General features: G+C 50.5%; 1 protein-coding gene across 6 annotated transcripts in view; it reads left to right on the top strand.

Annotated features, from left to right (window-relative positions):
• The window catches only part of PLXNA2 (plexin A2), a 221,583-nt gene that overhangs the window by 48,788 nt on the left and 149,037 nt on the right, over positions 1 to 23,758 (top strand). The window lies entirely within an intron of this gene.

Here is a 23,758-nt window from a genome sequence, read left to right as displayed (position 1 = left end):
ACCCCATCACATGGCTATCAGAGCAGGGAGCATAGCGGTTAAGAAGAGTCCAAGCCCAAGGTGTCCTGGATTCCACTCCTGACTCTGCCCCTTAGTACCTGGGTGGCATAGTAAGACTCACCTCGCCTCTCTGTGCCTGTCTCCTCATGTGCAAACTAGAAATAATAATAGTTTCTGCCTCACAGGCTTGTTGTGGAGCTACATGTAAATGAGCCAATACAGGTAAAGCACAGAGAGCAGCGTCCAAAGAGGATAAGCGTCCAAAATAGGATAAGGGCTCAGTAAATGTTACCTATTATCATTGCATGTATTGTCATCACCCTTTTTCTTTTCTCGGCCCTCAGTACACTCAGCAGTTTTGGAATAGGGGCTGCATTTATCATCTCTTTGTCCGTAGGACCAACTAATGTAGCAGAGATTCAATACATGTTTAAAAAGAAAGAAAGGAGAGGGGGAAAGTGGGGAGGGGGGAGGAGGGAAAAACTCCTAGGACAGGAGTCATCTTTCTGCCCCAGTAGTAATACATCTTCTTGATGGGAGTCAAAAGGGGCTTGCATGTGTGTCCTCCAGGTAAGGTAGGACTTCAGAAATTCCTGGCAATGTCTCCGGCTGGCCATGGGCAAAGGATGAGATTCTTCGGGGAGTGCACATGCTTCAAGCAATCACATCTCACACACAGAAATTCAAGCCATCAGTTGCTGCAGACAGATCCCTTTGGGACTGCCCTTTCTCAGAGGGGAAAATTCCTTCAGCCTCACTTAGCTCACAGCCTCACCCACCTGTCAGTGCTCCATCTGCAAATCCCAGTAGGTACTAGTTCGATGCCAAAAGAGAGCTGGCAGCGGAGACACCAAGGTGGTCCGTGTGGTACCCTGCCCATCCCCCTGTGTGATTCCATCAACCTTTCAGAGTCCAGAACTTAGTAGACTGTACACCTCCTGCCACCAAGGGTTTGAAGATGCAGAACTACACCCATGATTACTTAGCGTGTTCATTCATCCATTCGCTCATTCAAAATAATGAATATTACTATCAGTGCCTGCTATGTGCTTTCAAATATATTTCTTGTTGCTAATATCATCGTTAATGACATGAAGCCAGTATCTCTCAACTGGGGTGATTCTATGGACATTTGGTGAAATCTGGAGACATTTTTGATTGTTATGTCTGGGGGCAGGAGGTGCTACTGGCATCTGGTGGATAAAAGCCAGGGATGCTGATAAACATCCTATAATGCACAGAACAGCCCCCACAAGAAAGAATGATCCTGCCCCTAATGTCGTAGTGCTGAGGTTGAGAAACTGAGCAAAACAACAAACATGTATTGGTCATCACGTCATGTATTGTGCCAGTCACCGTGCTAAGCACGTTGCTTTATTTAATCCTCCCAACAGCCCTGCAACACAGGGACTAGAACTACGTATCTTTCCAGATGAGAAAACCAAGGCTCAGGGAGGTGAAATTATTTCCCCATTCATTCATGTCATATGTATTTATTGGACAACTCAGTAGGTGGTGGATTTGGAGAGCAAACCCACCCGAAGTCTGCTCATCCACTAAACCCTGTTAGCTCTCTGCTCCAGAGCAGGAAAGAGAAACAGGAAATAAGTAAGTGCGGGAGAAGTGTAAGTTTGGGGAGGAAAGCAGAGTTGATAAATGCCACTGGGTATGACAAAGGTACTGCTTTTCCTCACCTGCCTTCTCCTGCCTTTCATTCCCCACACCTACTCACATGCTCCCAGACACACACATAAGCAGTTGAACAAAATCCTTGAGGCCCCGGTGTGCCTTCAAGTTTATTTTGGTGTGGGCGGTGATCTTAGCTTGAGATTACACCCTCCTTCCTCTCCCCTCAAAATGTGTCTCATCTTATAAACACAGCCAGTTCTTTGGCTGGGAGAAGGGTGGAAATATTTCTCCTGCTCCTGAAGTGTCTTGATAAAGATCTGCTCTCTGCCAGCCTCCAGCTTCTCCTTTTGCTGATTTAGGGCATGCTGTAGGAGGTGTGGTATTTTATCTGTAGCTCCTGACTGGTGGGCTGTTTGGATGGGGCCAGCATGTGTCGTGGGAAGAATGTGGACTTTGGAATCAGACCATCTTGGTTCAAATCTTTGCCACCTACTAGGTAGGCGATATTGGGAAAATTATCCTTACTGAGCTCTGGTTTCTTCATCTGCGAAATGATGATACCTACCTTAAAGGGTGCTTTCAAAATTAAATGAGGTCAGGCATGTTCAGCTTTTCGCCCGGTGCTTGGCAAAGAGTGAGCCCTCGGGAAATGCAAGCCAGTATTCGCATCTTCCACCTCAGCCCCAGGTTGGCTTTTCCCAGGGGCTCAGACAGATGGCGAGGTATAGTCACTGCATCCTCCCACCCTCCTGGTGGGCCTCCCTACCTGCTCTGGGTCTTCTCTGGGGCCCACGTGCATCGGTCAGCCCAGGCCCCCAAATCGACCACAAGACCGCCCTGCCCCCGTGGTGAGTCGGGCTACTGAGACCACACCCACCACTACCTCCCCAGCACATCATGTGAGTGAGAGTCATCCGTGATTCCTATTCACCCCTCAACTCAGCAGAGGCCCAAAGAATGGCACGGAAGAGTAAGCAGTGGTGCCAGTTGACCCTATTTAAAGATGTATGCTGACGTCATTTCAGACCCCGAGGCTAGGAGGGATCCTCAAGACTCCTTGTCCTAAATGACGGTCCTCACCACCATCCTTTGGTCCTTCTCCTCCAGCTTCTCACAATGGAGGATGTACTAGAATGGGCAGCTACAGAAGGGAAACCCAGTCATTGAGCACCTACCATGCACTAGACCGTTTGCCACCTGAACGTAGCCCACCCTCCCCTCCTGGGCGCACGATACCCAGTCCCCCTGCAGCAGGAGTGCATGAGCACTGTCTAAAGACCCTCAGAAGATGACCTTCCTTATCTCTCTGCTGTCTTATCTTTGGGGACCTCCTGAACCTCAGGGTCAGGAAGACCCAACGTTAGGAATTACAGTATGCGGTATACTTTCTCATTTCCCATCTCATTTAGTTCCGCTAGCACCTCGAGGGGTGGATATTCTTATCTCCTTTTGGAAGATGGGGTAAACAGGTCCCGATAGATTATTCAGTCAGTGAGCCCTGGAGCCTTGACATAAGTCCTACTTTTGTGGTTCGAAGCTCACAACCCCCGAGATGCCTCAGTTCCCTTGCTGGATTCTTCCTTATATCTTACCTAAAGTAACCATTTAAAAATTGTTCTTGGAACACTGTAGGCTATGGGCCACGGGAGATGTAAAGGACAGCACAGCAATGGGCCTTTCCTCAGGTACCTACAGTCTATTTGAAGGTGTGGGATGTGTTTGCTAGCTTCTCACTTCCCCAGAAGACAGGATACTGTGCCCCCTCTCCCAGAGGTTCTGGCGGTGCAGCTCAGGCATGGGGTGGTGTGGAGCTAGAGAAAAGGAGCCCAGACATCAAGTAGCCTGGGCTCCAGCCCTGGCTCTATAGCCATTGCCCTTGGGGAAGTTACCCTGTTCCCTTACATCTAAAATGGAGACATTGATGATTCTGGTTCCTAGCTCGAAGGACTAAGGAGGAGATTTAGTGAAATAATATGTGTGAAAGCAAATGTTAGGGTCGGTGCTCTCATTGTTCCCCCTCCCCAACCCCTACATCTTATTAGCAGCCTCAGACACTCTGAGACATTTCTATTGCCAGTCACCATTGTAGCCTGACCATATGTCTTGTGACCAGGGCAATTACAGCTGCGTGTTTCAACTGCTACCCCAAAGCCATGCCCTCCTCCCAATTAAAAAAAAAAGAATATAGAATGAGCTAAGCCCTAGAGAGAGAAGCTGACCTCTGCAGATTATACCCCAGGAATACGTGGCCTGGTCATGTCCTGCAGGTGGAAAACAAAAATGCCAGAAACTTTCACCAGATCTTGGTCACTGTCCCAGCAGGAAGGGGAGCAACAGTTAAGGGAGGACCAAGACCCTGAGGATATCTTTCCACAGCTCTGGCTGTTGTGGTCTCTCCAGGGAAGACTTCTGACTGGAGAGGTTTTCAGGTTTGCCTTCGGTTGTAGGGAACTAAGCCTGAGCACAGAGCAGGAAGGAATTTCAGATTTCGAGTGTTCACGAGGAATGCATTCGTTGTGAAGGCTGCTGCCCAATCCCTTCCACATCCAGCCTCCCACAGTCTCTCTGGCTCATTGCAGAGCTGAGATCAGCTAGGTAACAGAAACATCTTCCTCTTGCTGGTCTGTGACACGCCCCTGCCAGGATGGGAGCCATTACCTTTTCCAGATGTGGAATAGTTGCAGGGCTCATCACCCCGGGAGGGGGAGGGCACTGCTGGGATCCCTCTCCAAGGGACTCCACGTCCTTTTATTTAATCCTCAGGAGAGTCAGTAACAATAAAGAAAGTGGGAGATGCGGAGGAGAGGAGCTAAAGTATTTGCCCAAAGACACTGTGAGCTGCTCGTAATTCCAGCTCAAAATTCTTAGGTCCGCAAAACACTGAAATGTGTCTCTTGTCCCTCCCCCTTCCTTCCTACAGGAAGAATTTTGTACAAAATAACATTGCAATTCCCAGAGCAGCACTCCATTGCTTAGCTACCTCTCCGCAGATGTGGGGCCCCCTTCTCCTCCCTCCATCCCATTTTCTCTATCACTGCCTCCTGCCTCCAAGCCTACCTTCCTGAAAGACATTCTTGACACTGTCATTAAACAGCTACCAGCAACACCTGCTGGCGTTCTCCAGTGCAAGGATAACAACCCAACTTTAAAAAGAAAGAATACTAAACAAGAAAGGTTGTAGGAGGTGTCGTCGTGGGTTCGGGGGCTTTCTGTGTTTTGCTTTTTTTGCCAGATTACTTTTCCTGCACTTCTCTGTTGATTCTCTTATTCTGTAAATGAAGAATTTGTTTTTAACATCTTTATTGGAGTATAATTGCTTTACAATGTTGTGTTAGTTTCTGCTTTATAACAAAGTGAATCAGCTATACATATACCTATATCCCCATATCCTCTCCCTCTTGCGTCTCCCTCCCACCCTCCCTTTCACAGGGGCTACCTCCACCCAGCAAAGCCTTTAACAGTAGAGGGGGAAAAAAAGACGGAAGAGCCAGCTGTTCCCTCCTCGCCCCCCACCCCTCCCTCCCACCTCCTTCCAGCAAATGCTGATGCAGGGTGATAAAGATGGAGTTCTCAGAATCTTGCCTAATAATAACTCCCTCGAAAGTCATTACCTGGGTGCCTTTTCCTTCTCTGTGCTTCTGCCCTGGAGTTTCTCCTGTTTATCCAAGGAGCCTCATAGGGAGACCCCTGACAGCTTTGCTCACTGCCCCAGTGGTTGTTAAGCCTGGGTAGATGCCTACTCAGCGGCTCCCACCATCCTGCCCACAGAGGTCTAGCCCACTTGGAAACCCCAGCAACCCATTCTTAACCACACTGTCCCTAAGTGCCATGGGATCCTGCTGCCTGGCTCATTGCCTCCTGCTGCCAGCTGGAGCTCAGATACAAAGCCTACTTTTTTTTTTTTAAGATGATAGGTCAAAAGCAATGGATTTTTATTTTTGCTTTCAGACAGAGGCCAACGAGGAAGAAAATGGCAGCTTCAGAAAACTGAGTTGTGTCTTGTGGTTGCCAGGGGTTTGGGGACTGGTGAGGGCTGGAGGGGTTGAGTTACTGGAATCGGGGTCCAAGGGAGCTTTGCAGAGGTCAACCCGAAGCTGTATTTGTGGGAACAATCAAACTGATGACTCTGATGATTTTCTATTGTGTCATGGAAAAGGCTTCTAGGGAATTCTTGCCAAGTCTTTAGAAGAAAAGATATATATAGCTAATGATGAGTGTATTTATGGAGAGATATGTGGATATATTCATGCCAGTCATGCCAGTTAGCTCTGCAGGCAGGAGGAGGTGCCCTGGAAAAAGAGGAGAACACGAGGGTCTCCCTACAGCTCTTCTGGACCCTGGGAGAAGGACACATGAGCATCATGGGAGGTACTGGGATCTTTGGGCTTAATCCCCAGGGACCTACCTCCTGGACCAAGAGAAGCTTCCTAATGGAGGCCAAGCCTCTGAGCCAGAGTTTTCCTTTGAACTATTCAGGCAGGTCCCTGCCATCTAGAGGACGTCTTGGAAGGAGATCCTTCTGGGCTCTGTGATCCCTGAGTAACCTAGTCTTCAGAGCAGAGTGTGAGAGGCAAGGAGGCCATATGGGAAAATGCAGCAGTGCAGGGTGGAGTGGGAGGCCAAGGGCTGATGCCCCAAAGAAGGGATGGAATGCTCCGAATTCAATTGCTTTTCACCTGTGGGAGCAAAGCTTAATTGGACTGTCGGCCTTGGAGGGACCGAGACCCTGAGTTTACAGGCGTTGGGAGGCTTGTCTGCTTGGCTGGTACCATCTGCTGGCCCCCTTGGAGCCTGGAGGAACGGCCGAGGCTTACTGCGAAGTTGGGCTAAAGATTCTTTCCAGAATCTCCCTGGAACTACACGATGTATGTGTGGTATGTGTGTGGTACGTGTGTGTGTACGTGTGTGTTTGTGCGTGTACATGTGTTTATGTGTGTGTGGTGTGAATATGTGTTTATGACTGTGTGTGCATACGTGGTGTGTGTGGTTTGTGTGTATGTATGTGTGTAAGCATGCATGCCTGTGTGGGAGGGTTATGTGATATGTGTGCATGTATGTGTTTGTGTGTGTATGTGTCTGTGCATGTGTGGCGGTGGGAGATGTGGGGGGTGTGTGTGTGTGTGCGTGCACTCTTCCTGACTTCTCTCCATCAAGGGACCTCCCAGAGCGGGTGAGGCAGCCAGGGCTGTGAGTGAATTGGTTGGGAGGACTAGCTGGGCGGCCCAGTATCTGCTTCTGCATCTCTCATCCCATCTCCGTCATGTCAACAGCTCTCAAAATTGACTGAAGCATGGCCACTTGCCTCATTTCCAGCCTGTGTCCCTCGTCCCCATCTCTGCCCATACCTGCCCCATTGGAGGCCCGGGGGTATGATGAGTAAGTCAGGCTAATTACACTGCACCCACCTTATCTAGCATTGCCCTTGGTATACCTTCCTCGATATGTTTCTGAAGCAGCGGGTGGGGATGGGAGGCAGGATATTATTGCAAAACCCGTTTGGCTGTAGCTGCCACCTGAATTCCTCCTCCACAGCAGACACCCAGTGCTGCCCCTCCCCAGGCAAATTGTGTAGCTTAGTACTAGCAAAGAGACTCAATGTCTAAAGAAGGAGTATAGGTTGGTGAAAAGAACATAATAGTTGGGACACTCTTACACTTCCCTTTCCTCCTCCGTGTCTCACCCTACCCAACACCCACCCTCAACGACAGTCAGTCTGCATTCCTAAGGAGCAGGACAGCATGTGAACATCTGGAGAAACCACGAATGAAAGTTTGACTCAAGTCAGAGACTTTCTAGAATAGCATTGTCCAAAAGAACTTTCTGTGATAAGGGAAATTTTTATATCTCTGTCGTCCAGTACAGTAGCCACTAGCCTCAAGTGCCTATTGAGAGATTGAAATGCATTAGTGCACCTGAAAAACTGAATTTCTGGTTTTCCTGAATTTTAAATTCATTTCAATTGAAATAGCTCCATGTGGCTACTCTACCAGCTGGCACAGTTTTAGAATATGAAGTAGAAACAACTCCAAAGTCTGGGATACCTTTCAAGCCTAAAAGAGAATCCTCCGTCTCTCAGTCCCAATTAAAGAGAGGGCAGTTTTGTAAGATGCCACAGGGCAGGGTATTTACCATCAGCCCAGAGTGAGCCACATTTTTAGCCTAAAGCATTAGATACACTTCTTTCTATGATCTATTCCCCAGGCCAAAGAAACGGAGGGATGGAATAAGCAGGATGGGCCCAGCCCTCCCCCGCACCCCGCCCCCACCCGCCCCCACCGAGAACCACCCTGGTCCTCCACTGCACCTGGCCCGGCTCCCCGTCCACAGTGTGGGACCCTTGGAGGCCGGGGGCCTGGGGGCACCACGCAGAGCGATGCCGCAGCTGCAGACATCTGCTTGCCCTCTATCTCTGCCCCTTCATTTCTTTTCTGTCAGCAGCAGCTCTTGGCCGCTGTTGGTCAGCAGAGTCGGAGAGGCCCCGCAGACCTGTTTTCCGGCATCCTCAGCTCCCCATCCCCTGCTGAGGAAGGTTAAGAGGGAAAGAGGGGAAAAGGAGACAGGAAGGCAGAGTGTGGGTGAAATGAAATGATAGTGACATTCAAGAAAGAGACTTCATAGGCCGCTCACTGCCCTCCCTCCAGATTCAGGACGAACCTTGTCTGGTTTATAAGCCATCGGCAACTTCTCTCCTGTCCGAGTCGTCAAATCCTGGTACCCCCATCCCCTCCCTCCCTCCCACACATACAAGAACACATGTGGCCGGTCCATCTGTGACCTTTATTCTTCTGACCTCACCCCTGGAAGGGGAGAAAGCCCCAGAAGAGCCTTCACTCCCCATCGCAGACTGAATAAATTCCACCATCCTCCCTGCCTTCAACCTTCCCGCTTCCTCCGGGTACACAACAGGAAGAGGGGAAAAGCCCTCTTTCTGGGCCAGGAGGTTGGCAGCCCCAGCTGGATCCCACATGTGGAGAAAGCCCGGCGGGTGGGAAACCTTCCTTCTTCTGATCCCAGCCTCTGCTGGCTCTCCCAGCCAGAGAGCTGAGCATCCTGTGAAGCTGCTTTCATTCATCGCCCAGCAGTGGCTTCTCCTTGGAGAGAGGCAGCCCAGGGTGGGTGGCAACCCAGGAGTCCAAGACGCAGACCCCCACACAGCTCGGCTCAGCTGGAAGGCAGCTGTGTGAGCCCCTTCCCTTTCTTGCACCTGAAGAGGAGCAGAAGAGCCCTCGTTTTGCTGCTACCAGCAGAACAATGGCCGATACCCCTCCGTTTCTTTCTCTGCAAAATAAGGAGATTGCATGGGAAGGCCTTTCTTGAGCTAACCTTCCCTGAATGTCATTTCCCAAAAACTCCACTCCTGTGGGCCAAGCAAGGGGCTTTTAATAGCTATGGAAGTACAGGAACATTCTCTTGCAGCTCTTTTGTGGCTCTGATTTCTCAAGGAAGAGAGACGAGCCAGCTCTCCCTTTGACTTTGAGTCACTCACTGCCTCTCCAGCTCTGTGCTTTGGAGCTGAGCTGAGCGCTGAGCTAGACTGAACAGGCCTTGGTTGGGGGGAGAGAGGACAGATATTAGTAAATTCACTTATGTTTGTGTAGCAGCTAGAGCAGGGAGGAGACGGAGTGAGGTAATAGAACTTCCTAAATCAGTGCATTCTCCGGGGAGTGTAGCATTTCCTTTCCTAGCTAAGTTTCCAAATAAGAAAGTTCAAGTTTGCATCTTGAAAGTTGTTTTTCAGGACATGATTTCAAAGTACACGTTCTCTTCCTATCTACTGATACACCACCACCTCCCATGCCCAGACCCTGTCCCTTCCTGCCCAGGTCCATGGGGGCTGGTCTGCAGATGGGGGTAGGGGTTGCTTCTAGGAGAAGGGGGTCTGGCCAGAGAGCAGGGGTGAAATTCCCCTCCCAGCCTCTCACTGACATCTGACCTCTGCACCTTTCTTGCTAGTGACCCCTAAATTACTGAGCTGTCTAACCCTCCCCAGAGAGGAGGGAGGCAAACAGGGCTGATGGGAGGTAGAGCAGAGAAAGTATGAGGGGGAGGTCAGGGGTCATTTCACAGTATGTTTTGGCAAAGGAGGCCTGTGGAGCAACCAGTGGGATCGGACTTTCATCCTTCCAGAGCTTCCCTCTCCAGGAAAACAAAAGCTGTCACTTGAGTGGTGGTTTGGAGGCACTGTGCTCTGGGGAGCAGGGCCCAGCTACCTGGGGTAAGGATTAGATAACAGTCACGGCCTTCCCCTGAACCCCTCCTGCCCCCACTCCCCTCCGCCTGGGGAGGTGACAAAAGTGCTTGGGAAGGCCACAGCCTCTCTGTGAAGGGGCTGCTCAGGATGAGAAAGGCTCAGTCAAGCGGGTCGGTGGGGGATCCTCAGTGCCCCAGCCAGGATGCTACTTCTGCGATGCTCCTGGTAACTTTCAACATCGCCGTGTCACTCCAGACCACCACCCTGCAAATCTGTCTCCTGTGCGGACAAAATAAGGTCTGAAAGGAAGGAAGAGGTGGCAGGCTCAGGGCCTGGAGGCTAGAGTTTTCCTGCCGAGTAAGTGCTGGGGGGACTTGGAAGGCTGGGGGCTTGGGAGGCCAGAGGAGTCAGCCCCTAGCAGCCCTCCTCAAACCTGGACAGAAGGGAGACACCAAAAACTTGACCTGACCATGGCCATAGCCATTACGATTCTTTCCCCCAGCTTAAATGTCTTCTACCCCCAACTCCCCTTGGCTGCTTCAAAATTCAGGGCAGTGGCAGCAAATACTCCTGAGGGGCAAGAACTCCCTACCACGAGCAGGTCTTAACTGGAGCCAAGTCTCCAAAGACTGGGCCATGGTGTCGCGTGGCCTGTGTCTTCATTGCTTTGTCCACCACTGGCTAACTGTGTGACTTTGGGCAAGGTCCCCAACCGCTGTGACTCTCACCTCCTCCTCTGTGACATGGGGATATTACTAGCGCCTCTTCACATGCACATGGATGCCCCGAGAAAGTAGAGGCAGAGTGCACAACGCAGCACTGGACGCATAGGAAGGACTGGGTCAGTGTCAGCTCTTCTGGTTCTGTCTTGTCTCCTAGCTGTCTTCTTTGTGGGTAGCTCTTTGACACATCCATGGTGACCGTCCACTCCCAGGCAGCCACGGCCACTGCCGTAGCCAAGGCATGGACCGAGCAATGACCCCTCTTCCCCAGGTGCAGAGGTGCCCACTCAGACCCCCTAACCAAACCCCTCTCCCCCTCCATGAAGCAGAGGTGATTCCTCTGCTGACAGCCTGAAGACAGGTCATTTTTCTTCTCTTCCCATATAATGGTCTTTACTCCCCTACCCACCACCCCTTTTCAAACCTTAATTACTTTAACATACACACAGTTCTAGAAAAAAAAAAAAATACAAGCCCCCCGTGAGCTGCCCCGGACCCATTGTAGTGGAGGAGAAATAACCCGAGCACATGTTCACAAGTCACTGCTTGCGTTGACAGGGGTCCTCGTGCTAATTTCCTCCTGTGTTTGAAGCCTGAGCATGGGGGTGGGGCGGCAGGCAGCAAGAGGGAAGAGATGGAGGGCTTGGGCATTTGCTTGTTCCCTTTGATCCTCCTAGAAACGCTGTAGCATTTAGGGAAATATTTCATCCTGAGAGATCTTGAAGAATAAGAAAGATGGGTTGGGCGGGTGTCGGGGGCTGTGATGGAAGGAGATTGCTACCAGATGACCTTTTCTCTCCTTGAGATTCTGAATCTCTGCTGTCTTGTTTCTCTGGGCCAGGGAGGGAGGGGACAAGCCTCTAAGGGGAGACTCTAGCTCAGAGTAGTTATGGATTTGCTGAAGCCTCCTACCCCGACCAACATGCATGGTTTCTGCCTCCAGTTTCTCTGTGGTTTCCCTGGCCTCTCCGTGGACCAGCAGAGCCTAGGGCCCTCATCTTCCCAATACAGGCAGCATCCAGGGTGAGCCTCTACCGCTGCCATCCTCAGGGCTGTCCCCTGACCTCCAGCACTGACATCTTGTCTGTGAATGGTACCCAGGGGATGGTCTGCCGGAGATGGAAGGCAGGTACCGCCTGCCTCTTGGTCGTGTCCCCAGCCCCGCACCTACCCACACAGGGCCAGACTCCTGTACCAGAGACAGGAGTTGACCGGCAGAAGGGAGGATCCAACAGAAGGGAGAGAAGAGACAGGGCTAGGAGCTCCACTGCACCCTGTGGCATGGAAATGGAGCTGGCTGGAATCCAGGTTTTCCTCTAAATCAGAAGCAAATGCACCAACTCTGCAACCTTACCCCTTGACCGAAGACGGGAAAGTGCCTGTCTGACCTCACGTTATTGGTGCTATTATCATCATTATTGGTAATATCACCATCATCATCCTGTAATTTACCAATTTCAATGGCAGGGAGGCTTAGGCCTCCTCTGGGCTTTTCTGTTAAGAGAAAATGAGTTGTGGCAGCCTCCCCGCCTCTCTCCTCCCTCCTTACCACCCACAGGGCCTCTCTCCTGTCCTGTCACCTGAGACTCTCCCTGGCCCCAGTCCAGTGCACCTTCATCCTTGTGGGGACACTGCATGTGGCAGGGTTAGCTGCCAGGGCAAGGGGGAGATCCCTGTGCTGTGGGGTGGCATATGTCTCTCTCCTTCCAAACAAGAAGATTCAATCCAGGCCCTAAACCAGTGATTCTCAGACTTGAACATGCATCAGTATCACCTGGAGAGCTGATAGGAGTACAGATCGCTAAGCCCCATCCCCAGAGTTTCAGATTTCACGGATAGGAGATGGGGCCTGAGAATGTGCATTTCCCAGATGCTGCTTTTGCCAAGTTCCCAGATGATGCTAATGCCCTCATGGGGACCACACTTTGCAAACCACGGCCTTAAATCATCCTCAATTGTGTATATTTAAGGGGTGAGTCACTTGAACTTTTTTCTCTTCCCATCCTCATAGAGACAGGTGTTTACATTGTGCCTCATCCAGTACCCTCAAATTGGGTTCCCAGCCAGGGGGCCAAGGGCCCAGGTGCAGTGTGAGGTAAGGGAGCATTGCTAGCTCTCACACATAAGGACCCCCTAGAGAAAAGGCAGAGGCAGGCAACACCCCCGTCCCCACCCACTGAAGATTTATTCCTTCATTTGGCATTTCGGGCCTTCCTCCGAGGGAGGCCGGGGCCAGCCTGACTCACTGTGTGAAACTTTGTTGGAATCGCTGGGCCCCAGCCAAGCTGTCCTCCCTCATTCTTTCCCACCTGTTCCTCTAGCTGAGCTTCAGGCTCAGCAGAGAGTGACTGGGTCCCTGTGCACACTGTCCCCACGCCCACGAGAAACAGGCACCCGGGGTGCCCACTGTCTGCACACATCCTCGAAGCAAGGCTCCCGCAATTCTGTGCCGTAGCTTTCCCCTCCCCTCCACTACAGAGCTCAGGGATTCTCCAGAATCTGTGTCCTGGGAGCGGGGCTGTTTCTCTTTCACCCCTGTAGGACCACTTCTCTGTAGGAAAAGGAGGAAAGAGGGTGGGAGTTGACACTGGGTGGGCTTCCCCTGCCAGGCAGAGACCAGGCTGGATTCATTTCACGTGGTCTCCCATCAGCAGGAGGGGCTGCTCCCTGATATTTGCTCTGGTCCTCAGGAGAAGGCCCCAAACTTTTTTGCAACAGCAGAGCACGCAGTATACCTGGATCGTAAGAGGTGGGCAAAGTCTAACCCAGTTGTTCTCAGACTCGAGCAGGCATCAGAATCCCCACTGCTGCATCCCACCCCCAGGGTCTCTGATTCAGAATCTCTGGGCCGGGGTGGGGCCTGAGAATCTACATTTCTAACAAGTTCCAGGTGGGGCTGATGCCACTGGTGTGGGGACCGCACTCTGAGTACCACTGGTCCAGTTCTGCGGCCCACTGATTAGGCTTTTGCTGATTGCAATTCCATGTTTCACTTCATCAGAACTTTATTTCTACCACTACATTAGATTATCTACTCTTTCTAAGTTCTTCTGTCACTAAGGAAAAATGTGACCAGCTTGCTAATTCCATGCTGTTTCTTCATTCATTCAAAAGATAGTAATCATTATAGCAAACTCTTACACAGTGCTTACTAAGTGCCACTGTCTTAGAGCTTTGCCTATTTTAACTTTTAGTCCTCATAATGGTCCTATGAGGTATCTGTAATTATTAGCCCCATTTTACAAATGAGTAACTGAGGCACAGAGAAGTTAAGTTTATGAGTTGCATTACGTTTCATCAGAGACAGAGCAGGGATTCAAACCAGGCAGTATGTGTCTGGAATCTGTACTCCTAACCAATCTTCAACTTTTTTTTTTTTTTTTTTTTTTTTTTTTTTGCGGTAAGCGGGCCTCTCACTGTTGTGGCCTCTCCCGTTGCGGAGCACAGGCTCTGGACGCACAGGCTCAGCGGCCATGGCTCACGGGCCCAGCTGCTCCGCGGCATGTGGGATCTTCCCGGACCGGGGCACGAACCTGTGTCCCCTGCATTGGCAGGCAGACTCTCAACCACTGCGCCACCAGGGAAGCCCCCTAACCAATCTTCAACTCCTGACTATCTGTCTGTTATAAGGTAGACACCATGATGAATTCTGAATGGGTTAGGTAGGGAGAATACAAAGATGAATGCCACATTTTGTCTTGTATCACCAGATGGAAGGGATGGCATAGGATAGTATTTACCAAGACAGAAATGTGTACCAAGTGCTGAGTACCTGAAGCAGAGAGAATGAATGGCTTGGCCTGAGAAAGGCATCAAAGAAGAGTGGGCATTCGAGCTGAGCCTACAAATATAAGAAGGAGTTTTGAGCTGGAGAAAAGGCTAAAGGCCACTTCCTAGCAGCAACCGAACAATCCAGGGACTATGAGTGGCTCGCTGCTCTAGGGGCTCAAGGAAGAAGGGGGAGGAAGGAGAGGGCGAGCCGCTACAGAAGCAGGCCGAGGCCAGGTGGTGCGCCATCTTGAATGGCACGCTCGGAGGCGGGACTCTGGTGATGAAGGGGGAGCCATATAAGGTCTTTGCGCAAGTCAGGGACATAATCAGATGTAATATTGTGAAAGGTAACTCCAGGTTTCAGCCTTGGAATCCACCATGGGCTACATTCCAGACACAGAAAGAGCTAACCTCCCCCTGCTTCCTCGGCCACTTACATTTCCCTGAACAAAATCACTTGCCGTAGCACTTTCTATCTACCTGGACAACAGCCTTTATCTATTTAGTGCTTTGGGGGTTTTTCTAGTTGATCTTTCCCTTCCTTCTCAAGGCTTTTCCAGCTGGTTTCAACCTAATTCTGACCTTGTCACCAATCATCGGTGGGCGTTATTCTCCATGACCCCAAGCCATGCCCTTGTATAGCCTCAAAGCCTATGCTTAGGTTGACCGAGGCTTCTGCTCGGGCAGGTAAAGGTACCCTTGGATACATACATAATTCGAGGACTATAGGTGTCACGGCCCCTCCTCCTACTCATAGCCATGGAAATAGATGGGCCCCAGAGTTAACCGCAAGCCATTTGGACTCCCTCTGCAGTGCTCACCTCCACTGCATTTAAAAGGCTTTGTGAGGTCTATCTAAACTGCCTCTTATCATCTGATTGGAAATGCTGATGGGAACTAATACCAGAGGCAACATCCTTCGACCTCCATTTTCTCACCTGTGAAATGGCAATAATTCCTTACCCATTTATTCAACAGAGTTGTTGTGACCTGAAATCCAACCTGACTTTGGAAGCATTTTGTAAACTGGAAAGCACCAGAAGAATACGAGATAGAAGGAGGGTACATAAGGCTGGTTGCTTCAGACAGGAATAGAATTGAGCCATCCGTCAATTCACTTCAAACAACACCCAGAGATACCACACAATGGGAGGCCAGCCCGTGTCCAACCCTATAACTGTCCCACGGAGTCCCTAGGTACCTTTTAACTCTCTTTTGAACTGTAGGGTCCTCTGTCTCGGGCTGTCAGGTTTTCTTAGGCTCTTTCTTAGGAAGACTGCCTTTCTCCAGCCTGACCTCTGCTCCCCAGGGCTTCAAGTTGTAGCTCCCATCTCCCGCTAGGACTGTGGATAGCCTTTCCAGATTTTCAGCCCATCTCCCAGGAGAGCAGTGACCACTGGGGTGGAGCCAGCTGGCCCAAGACCTCCCAGCAGAGAATAGACTCCAGCAGGAGGATATAGTCCTTACCAGGCTGCCTAGAATTTTAAGGGACACAAGCAAAGTTAGGCCTTGTCCACCCTGATAGGATTTTTCAGAGATAATCTTACGTCTTTCTCTTCCTTCAGGCTAGGTGGCCTCTATCCTTTCCTACTTGGATGCTGGAGCCTTTGAACCTCCCATTCAGAGAACGCTGGGGTGGCAGACACACCAGCTCTGGGGGCATCCAATGGGAAAAGAAGGAAAAGAAGGAATGGCTCTACTTGCCCAGTAACTGGCCATATTCCACAGTTGAGTCCGTGTTCACCGTCAGCTGCTGCTCTGGGATGAGTGGACCTGGGTGGAAGACCCACATTTGTCCGTCACCTAGCACTTCGCCGTCCTCCCCACCACGTTCTCCCCTTAGCCTTCTTTCCCATCATCCCTCAGTCTAGTTTCTGAGTCCTCTTCAGGTCCTCTACACCTCCTCCCAAAGGTTTCTGCGGGATCAGCCAGGCTACTCAATGAGGGCTGGTGGATATGCTACTGAATTCTGTTTGCTAAGGGGTCTGGGAGCTCCTACAGAGTTGCCAGCATACAAAGCTGGCTCCCAGCTGACCCAGCTCCCCCCAGAACAGCAATTGGCCAGGCCCAGGCCAGAGTTCCCAGCATCAGGGAGGTGTCAGATCAACAGGGGCCAAATCCAATTTTTCCTGCATCCCAGGGGTGTTGAAGGAGACCAGGAAACACCAGCTAATTTCCTTGAGGGGATTTCTCCTGGGTGCACCGCTGCAGTCTTGGCAGTGTTGTCACTTTGCAGCAGTGAACTTGAGGGTGTAAAAAAGGAGAGGAGGCATAGAGGCTAATGCAGAGTAAGAGGTGCACTGTGGGGTGAGTCGTCATGGAAACTTAAAGCAGAGGAAGCAGGCAGAGCCTTCGGCTGGAGTGCCCGGCAGTCAATGCGGTCCTGACATACTAACCAGCTTAGCAGGAGGCATGGCGACACCCCTACTTCTCACTCTTATGGCATCACTGAGCGGGCCGATCTAGGTAAGCTGCATTCTCTACCTGCCTCCTCTACCCTTCTCAGCCATCCGCCGCCCCGCATTTTGTCCTCTTCTCCTCGCCCTCCCGCCTCCAGCCCATCTCCTCCATATGGTCTCCACATCTGGCCGATGACCAACCAGAGAGTTTGACAGTGCCTTCTCCCGCCCTCAGCAGCCCTTACCTCCTCCCACCCCCACCCGCTGGGTCTCCTTATGACTCTACCTTCTGTGTTCCTCCCTGCCTCCCCCAGCTGCCCTGCAAGAATAGAACAAAAATACGGGCTCTCTGAAGCGTTTGCCCTTCTTTCCCCACCCCCCAGCCCCACACACACCGCCAGGCCACCAGGCCTTATCAAGTCCCCACTCCCTTCCTTCCTACACTTGGAAGCCCCTCTCACTCACAGGAGCTGAGTCCAGTCAGCGGGCAGGGCCCCTCCATTGCCTGGCAAACCATGGATGCATTTGCAGAGACGAATCTCATCATGACTCTGAGACTCTGGCCTCTGACCCCAATATCTCCCTCAGAGAGGGTTTGACATAAGCCAGTATTCCACTAACTTCTTTCCTCTCCAGGGATTTCCCTCCTCGGGCTCCTAATTCTGTCCCTGGTGTGAGTGTGTGCCTGCGTGTGTGTGTCCGTACACCCATCTCATCTTGGCATCCCGGTGCAATCCTGGGTAGCACCCAGGCAGGATAGAGGAAATGAAAGTCAAGATTATAGCAGCAGATGTTGCTGAGAGTTCTTCTTCCCGGCTCAGTGCTGCCCATCCCTCTGTAAGTCAGGCCTGTAATGAGAGGATTAAATTTAGTTCCCCTCAATCTCAGCCCCAGTACGGCTGGCTAATGCTGCTTCAGCTGATAACACTCTCATTGGCACTTCCCCTACCCGCCCTTGAGATGGGCTCATCATACACACTTAGGCCCCAAACTGAATCTGCCTGGAACCAGAGCCTTGGCCTCAAATCTTGGCCAGATGTGACAGCTTGATACCAAAGGATAGATCCTTTGTCCCACTGCAGGTAGACTGGAAAGAGGACTTGGTGGGGCCTCAAGTGAATTCTGGCTCTGCCATGTGCTAGCTGTGTGGCCTTGAGAACTTCGCCTAAGTTCTCTGAGCTTTGGTTTCCTCATTTCTTTCTTTTTTTTTTTTAATAAGTGTATTTATTTTATTTATTTATTTTTTTGGCTGCGTTGGGTCTTCGTTGCTGGGCGCGGGCTTTCTCTAGTTCCGGCAAGCGGGGGCTACTCTCCATTGTGGTGCGCCGGCCTCTCATTGCGGTGGCTTCTCTTGTTGCAGAGCACAGGCTCTAGGCATGCGGGCTTCAGTAGTTGTGGCACGTGGGCTCAGTAGTTGTGGCTCGTGGGCTCTAGAGCGCAGGCTCAGTAGTTGTGGCACATGGGCTTAGTTGCTCTACGGCATATGGGATCTTCCCAGACCAGGGCTCGAACCCATGTCCCCTGCATTGGAAGGCAGATTCCCAACCACTGTGCCACCAAGGAAGCCCTGGTTTCCTCATTTCTTAATGAGCATAATAACACGGGACTCGCAGGACTTGTTGTGAGGATTAAGTACAATAACATATTCGCGTGTAGTAAACGCTCAGCAAATGCTAGTTAAATCTGAATCTAAATGGTGCACACAGCGCAGGGAAAGAGAACCACAGACTTTTTAGAGCCCTTGAAAAGGCTCACTCATCCAGCAGCCTCAGTGCAGGAGTGGGACGGCAGCAGTCCTAGTAAACACCTCTCGTGTTTCCTGTACCAGGTCGTGTTCTGAGTGCTGTGTATGCGTTAATTCATAATCCTGCACCAACCCCTTTTGCAAATGAGGAAATTCACCTCATCAGAGTTAAGTACCTTGCCCCAGGTCACGCAGGCTCTTCGTGGTACAGACTGGAGTCAAACGGAGTGAGAAGGGCTCCAGGCTTCGTTCTCCACCAGTGCCCTCGGATGTGCCCCGGGAGGCAGCTGCAGCCCAGAAAGGGCAGGGACTTGGTCAGGGCCACCCAGCTGTTAATCTTCTCCCTCCTAGGCCTGAGCTCTTTCCATGGCCTCAAGCTAATTGGCCACATTTTTTAGAAGGTGCTGGAGGGACCCATCTTCTACAGCCAGACAGCCCCAGAGCAACTCAATTACCCTTTCTTCCTCTGCTACTGGAGAAAGTGTCCCCTGAACACAAAGAGCAGCTTCGTGCAGGTCCTAAGCGGACTCCAGGGGACCCACCCAGTCCTCCCTTCTGTGCAGAGGCAGTAGACTCAGTACTCCACAAGGACACGATGAGATCAGCACCCTCTGCCCACCAGGATCTTTTAGAAAGAGAAGGCAGCTTCCTTGGGTTAGTTGCCACCCAAGAACTCAGAACCCCAGCTCCCCAGCGGTGAGATAAGTGTCAGGGCATGTGCTCTGCTCAGCCTGCCCAGGCTGAGATCAGACCCTTGTGAGCCCCGGGTGTCACCCGCAGATGAGGGCAGTGCTATGGGCATCTAGCAGGCAGAGGCATCAGAAATGGAAAAAGAGGAGCAGCCCTAAATTGCAAGTACTTAGGAGGTTTTTTTTCAAGCTGGTAGCAAAGTAGAGAGCTAGAAATAGAGGGAAGAACAGAGCATACCCTTTCACAGAGGCATCCCAGGCCTTTCATAATATGATCCCTCCTACCTTTCCAATTACAACTTTCCCCAGCTAAAAAATATTACTCTGTGAGTTAACAGGGGCCCAAAACAGTGGCTTCCACATAGGTCTGTGAACATAACGTGCATCTCTCGCTCAGAGCCGTGATCACGATGCTAATGCTGATACTGACTGAGTACCTACTCTGTGCCAGGTACTGTGCTAAGTGCTTCCCATGCATTTTCTTATTTAATCCTCACAACATAATTCTATTAGGTGGGAACTATTATTATTGTAATTTAGTTTAAGACATTAAAGTTTAGAGAGCAGATTAGTCAACTTAGGCAAGTTCCTTAAATGCTCCGTGCCTCAGTTTTCTCACCTCTAAAAGGGGGGAACTACCTTCTAATTTTATTTTGAAGAGTCAATGAGATGGTGCATACAAAGCATTTAAAATAGTGTTTGGCTGTAGTAAGCATTTGATAAAAGTGAGCTATGATTATGATTATGATTACCGTGAAGTCTGACTGAAAGCACCCCACCCCATTCCCAGCATCCTTAATTCTTAATAGTCCTTTAGGGTCAAACGGTGGCAGTACCAGCACATGGCAGCCTACCTGCTTCCACCACCATCACCACTCTTTTTTGATATGGACAATTTGCCTCTTTCCAAGTTTGTCAAGTGCGAAGCAAATTTACCTTTAGTTAGTTTCCTTTAATCTGTGTCCCTTTGTTCCACCTTGCAGCCAGATTGCACCCCATACTGAGATAGTAGCACCCATTACAGTGTCCCTGGGAATGACACCCCCTCCAGGAAGCCTTCCCTCCTCAGCCCTAACTGATCTCTGAGCTCCTGGCACGATTATCGCCAGTATCAGGCATTTGCTCACTGGCATTGCTCCTTGTTACCTTTCTTTCCCTGTCTTGTCCTCTTCATTAGATCCTGGGATTTTTAAGAGCAAGGACTATATTTTATTTAGCTTCATGCTGCAGGATATTTATCACTCAGGAGGGGCTTAAAGAACTTGTTGGTTGGAGGATCACCAATCATGGTTAATTGTTCATTAAAAACAGTACAAATTGTAGGCAATTTTCGGCAGTATCTAGGCCTATTACAAAGGCCAAAATAATTTGGGGGTCATGGAATCATATCATGAAGCCTATTTGACTTTGGCTGCACCAGAATCATTCCATCTTCTTGTCCTTGGCTCAGCTAGCCCCGTTACAAGCACCCTCGCGGATAGCTGTTGCCTACTAGCCAGCCCCTTACCCCCATCTGGCAGGCATCCAACCCCACAAGGCCTCCTGCTTATCCGCCTCTGTGGGTGGCTGTGAGCCTCCTCCAGGAGGCAGTTCAGATCCCACCCACCCCCTGCTTCCCCTCAGCCTGTCAATCACCACTCTCTGGAGATGGTCCCCAAGGCCCACCCTCCTTCTCCCCAGCCTCCAGTCACAAATGACTGCTCCAAGGCAGGCTGGTCTTTGTTTAACGTTCCTTTCATTTGACTTTGGACTAAAGAGGAAGATAAATGACACTCTGTCTCTTTACGGTAAAAAAGAGGCATTTTAAAAAGACTATATATATATATATATATATATATATATATATATTTTTTTGCCTTTTAGTAGGAAAAAAAATCCTCTAAGTTATTAGGGGAAAGAAAATCATTTGACTTAAGCAGCCTCTGGCAGTCTGGTGATGCTGAGACAATATACCTGTCAGCATCTATCAGGTTTGGAAAACAAAGCCATCTGCATATGGGGAAATGAAGGGGGGCTGGGGAGTGAGAAGAGGCGGTGAATAGCTAATAAGGGATGCACGAGGCACCCCACACCCAGCTGGAGAAGTCCTTGCACATCCTGGTTTCTGTGATTGGCTGTGACCAGAAAAATCCAGACATCTGGGGAGGGAGTAATAAGTCTGGAATTTTAGAATTTTTTTAAGTAGTAAAGATTTTAGAGTTCATCCAGCCTAGCCCTTCATTTTTTGGGGGGTAAAGAAGCTCAGGTCTGTAAATGAAAGGTGACTTACTCAAAGCAAGTGCCCAAACCTAAGGCTAGAATCCCGTTTTCGTGGCCCTGTGGGTTTCAGTCCCTCCTCCGCTGACCTAAGTCCCCTTTCTCACCTGTTGGACATGCTCTTTCAGTTCTTCTTTCGGTTCTTCTTCCTCGCCCATCACCCAGATTCTGCCCCTCCAGTGTTACCTCCAAGTCCAAGTCTCTCTGACTCCTTGTTGCCCCAAGCCCCTGCCCCCTTGCCCACAAGTTGGGGGTCGCTCTAGAGCAAACTTTCTAGGAGAGGGGCTCTGGCTTATTTCCAGACAGGGCCAGATGCACCCAAAATATCCTTTCGGATGGAGCACCGATCTGCCCTGGTACTGGGGCCATGCGATATCCAGTCCCCTGTAAGTGACAGAGAAATAGTCACGATGAGTTTCAGTTTTATCAGCGCACAAGGCTGATGGTCTAAGATGTTGCTGATCATATGTAACCCATGTGAACTCTCCCTGTGTCTTGTCGTCACTCCATTAATCTGCACTTGTTTATCGGTTTTTTAGTATGTGTCATGTCTGGATCTGGAGCGTGTGACCTGTCACCCACTTCTGCCTGTGACTCCCAGAGGTCAGCCTCTTCATTCCTCCGACTCGCTCTACAGCACACAGGGGAGCGCAATGCAGGGAGGGGCCTGCCTCTACCCAGCCCAGCTGTTCCGTGTCTAATAACTTGGCCCGAGTGGGGACGGTCAGGACCGTCTTCAGGGAGTTCGCTCTAAGGAGTGCAAGATGGGCTGAAGATCAGTTTAGCCTAATCGAAAACTGCCGAAGGGGCTTAGTATCTTTTAGAATGAATACGGGGGTGGAGTCTAGAGTCCATAATCCTGGAGGGGTCCAGCCTCTGCTTCACAGACATCCCGCCTCTTGCGCCTGCCGAGAGGTCCCCTTTCCCTGGCCCCAGTCCTGGTTGAAACTGGGACTTACTCGGATGCCAAAACCTGGCCACAGATGGCCAATTAAGAACTGCGCTGGGGCCCATTAGCCTCTCAGGAGCAGTGCCTGTCATTCTTTAAAACCACACACACTTAATCTTCTTTCTGTCTTTATTTTCCCTTTTCCATAAAATAGAAACTCCCCAAGCATTTAGAGCCTGCTGAAAGCCCCAGAAAGAGCACTTGAACCAGACACTCGAGGTTATTTTCCTAGGCTAGCTGTTGTGCCTTAGGACAAGTCATTCAACCTCTCTGAGGTTGAATTTACTTATTTAACAACCCCCCACATGGGGTTGTTATGAGGATTAAACAAGAGAAAGCGTATCATTCATTTATTTATCAAGTATTTCCTGAACACACCTACTGTATGTTGGTCACTGTTCTAGGGGTTGGGGATACATTAGTGAACAAAAGAGTGAAGAGCCTGTTGGATTCTAGCGACCTGTTTTATAATCAAAAGTCTGAGTGTAAGGCATCTCTCCATCCATGTGGTCCATTCCTCTCCTCTGGACAGATGCCTCCACAGCCCATCCAGGCACGGCTATGTATGAAGAGGGGAAAGGAGAGAAAGAGAAGCACTCACATTTCTTATAAATTATACCTTTTAATCCTCACCTGCAATGTAGGTGTCACTGGGCCCACTTTCCATTTAACAAAACCAAGGCTCCAAAGGTTTAGGTCACTTGCTCAAGGATAGCAACACCAGGATCTGAACCCAGGCCTTCTGTCTCTAAAGCCCTGCCCTGTTGGTTCCACCAAGCTGCGTCCATATAGCAAGTTCACTCTGTCCCCCGAATAAGTACTAATTACACTGGGTCCCCAAAGCCAGAGAGTAGTTCTACTATGGATTGAGGGGGGCAAGTGGGGGCCAGGGCGACATACAGGTGCTGGTGTTTGTGTCTGCCGAGTCTGTGTGTGTGTGTGGAGTGTCCACAACGGGGATCTCAGCAGGGAGTTGGTATTTGGGATGCTAAATCACCACAATTTGTATTAAGCAAAAAGAAAGTCATTATGTACCACGCGCGGGCTGCCTGGGCTGTCTCACAGTGGAGAAGTGGGAAACTGCTGATGCTTTGGCCTGTGGTCTGGCGAGAATTTTCCACCAGGGGTCCTGAGATGCCCTTCTGGGGGCAAGACGTGGGGAGCAGTTGGGGGGAAGCGAGAAGAGAGGGGGATGGGGGCGTATGCCCCTCAGCTCCAGAGGACATGTGCCTCACCCCCTCCTACCTCTATGGATTCCTCATCAGTAGGGCCATTCCAGTTCTCATTAACACAAGTAAATCTGCATCCCAGCGCTGGGCAGGGGACACATGTGTTGATATTTAATTATATAGTGTGCTGAGTATATCATGGCTGCTCCAGGGAATGGCAGCTGCAGACAACGAGGTGC

The sequence above is a fragment of the Aethalodelphis obliquidens genome, unplaced genomic scaffold (assembly GCF_003676395.1).
Source record: "Aethalodelphis obliquidens isolate GAN/ISIS:26980383/991018 unplaced genomic scaffold, ASM367639v1 scaffold48, whole genome shotgun sequence".
NCBI classification, from domain to species: Eukaryota; Metazoa; Chordata; class Mammalia; order Artiodactyla; family Delphinidae; genus Aethalodelphis; species Aethalodelphis obliquidens.
The sequence above is the reverse complement of the archived record's forward strand: the minus strand, read 5'-3'. Positions and strand labels throughout refer to the sequence as shown.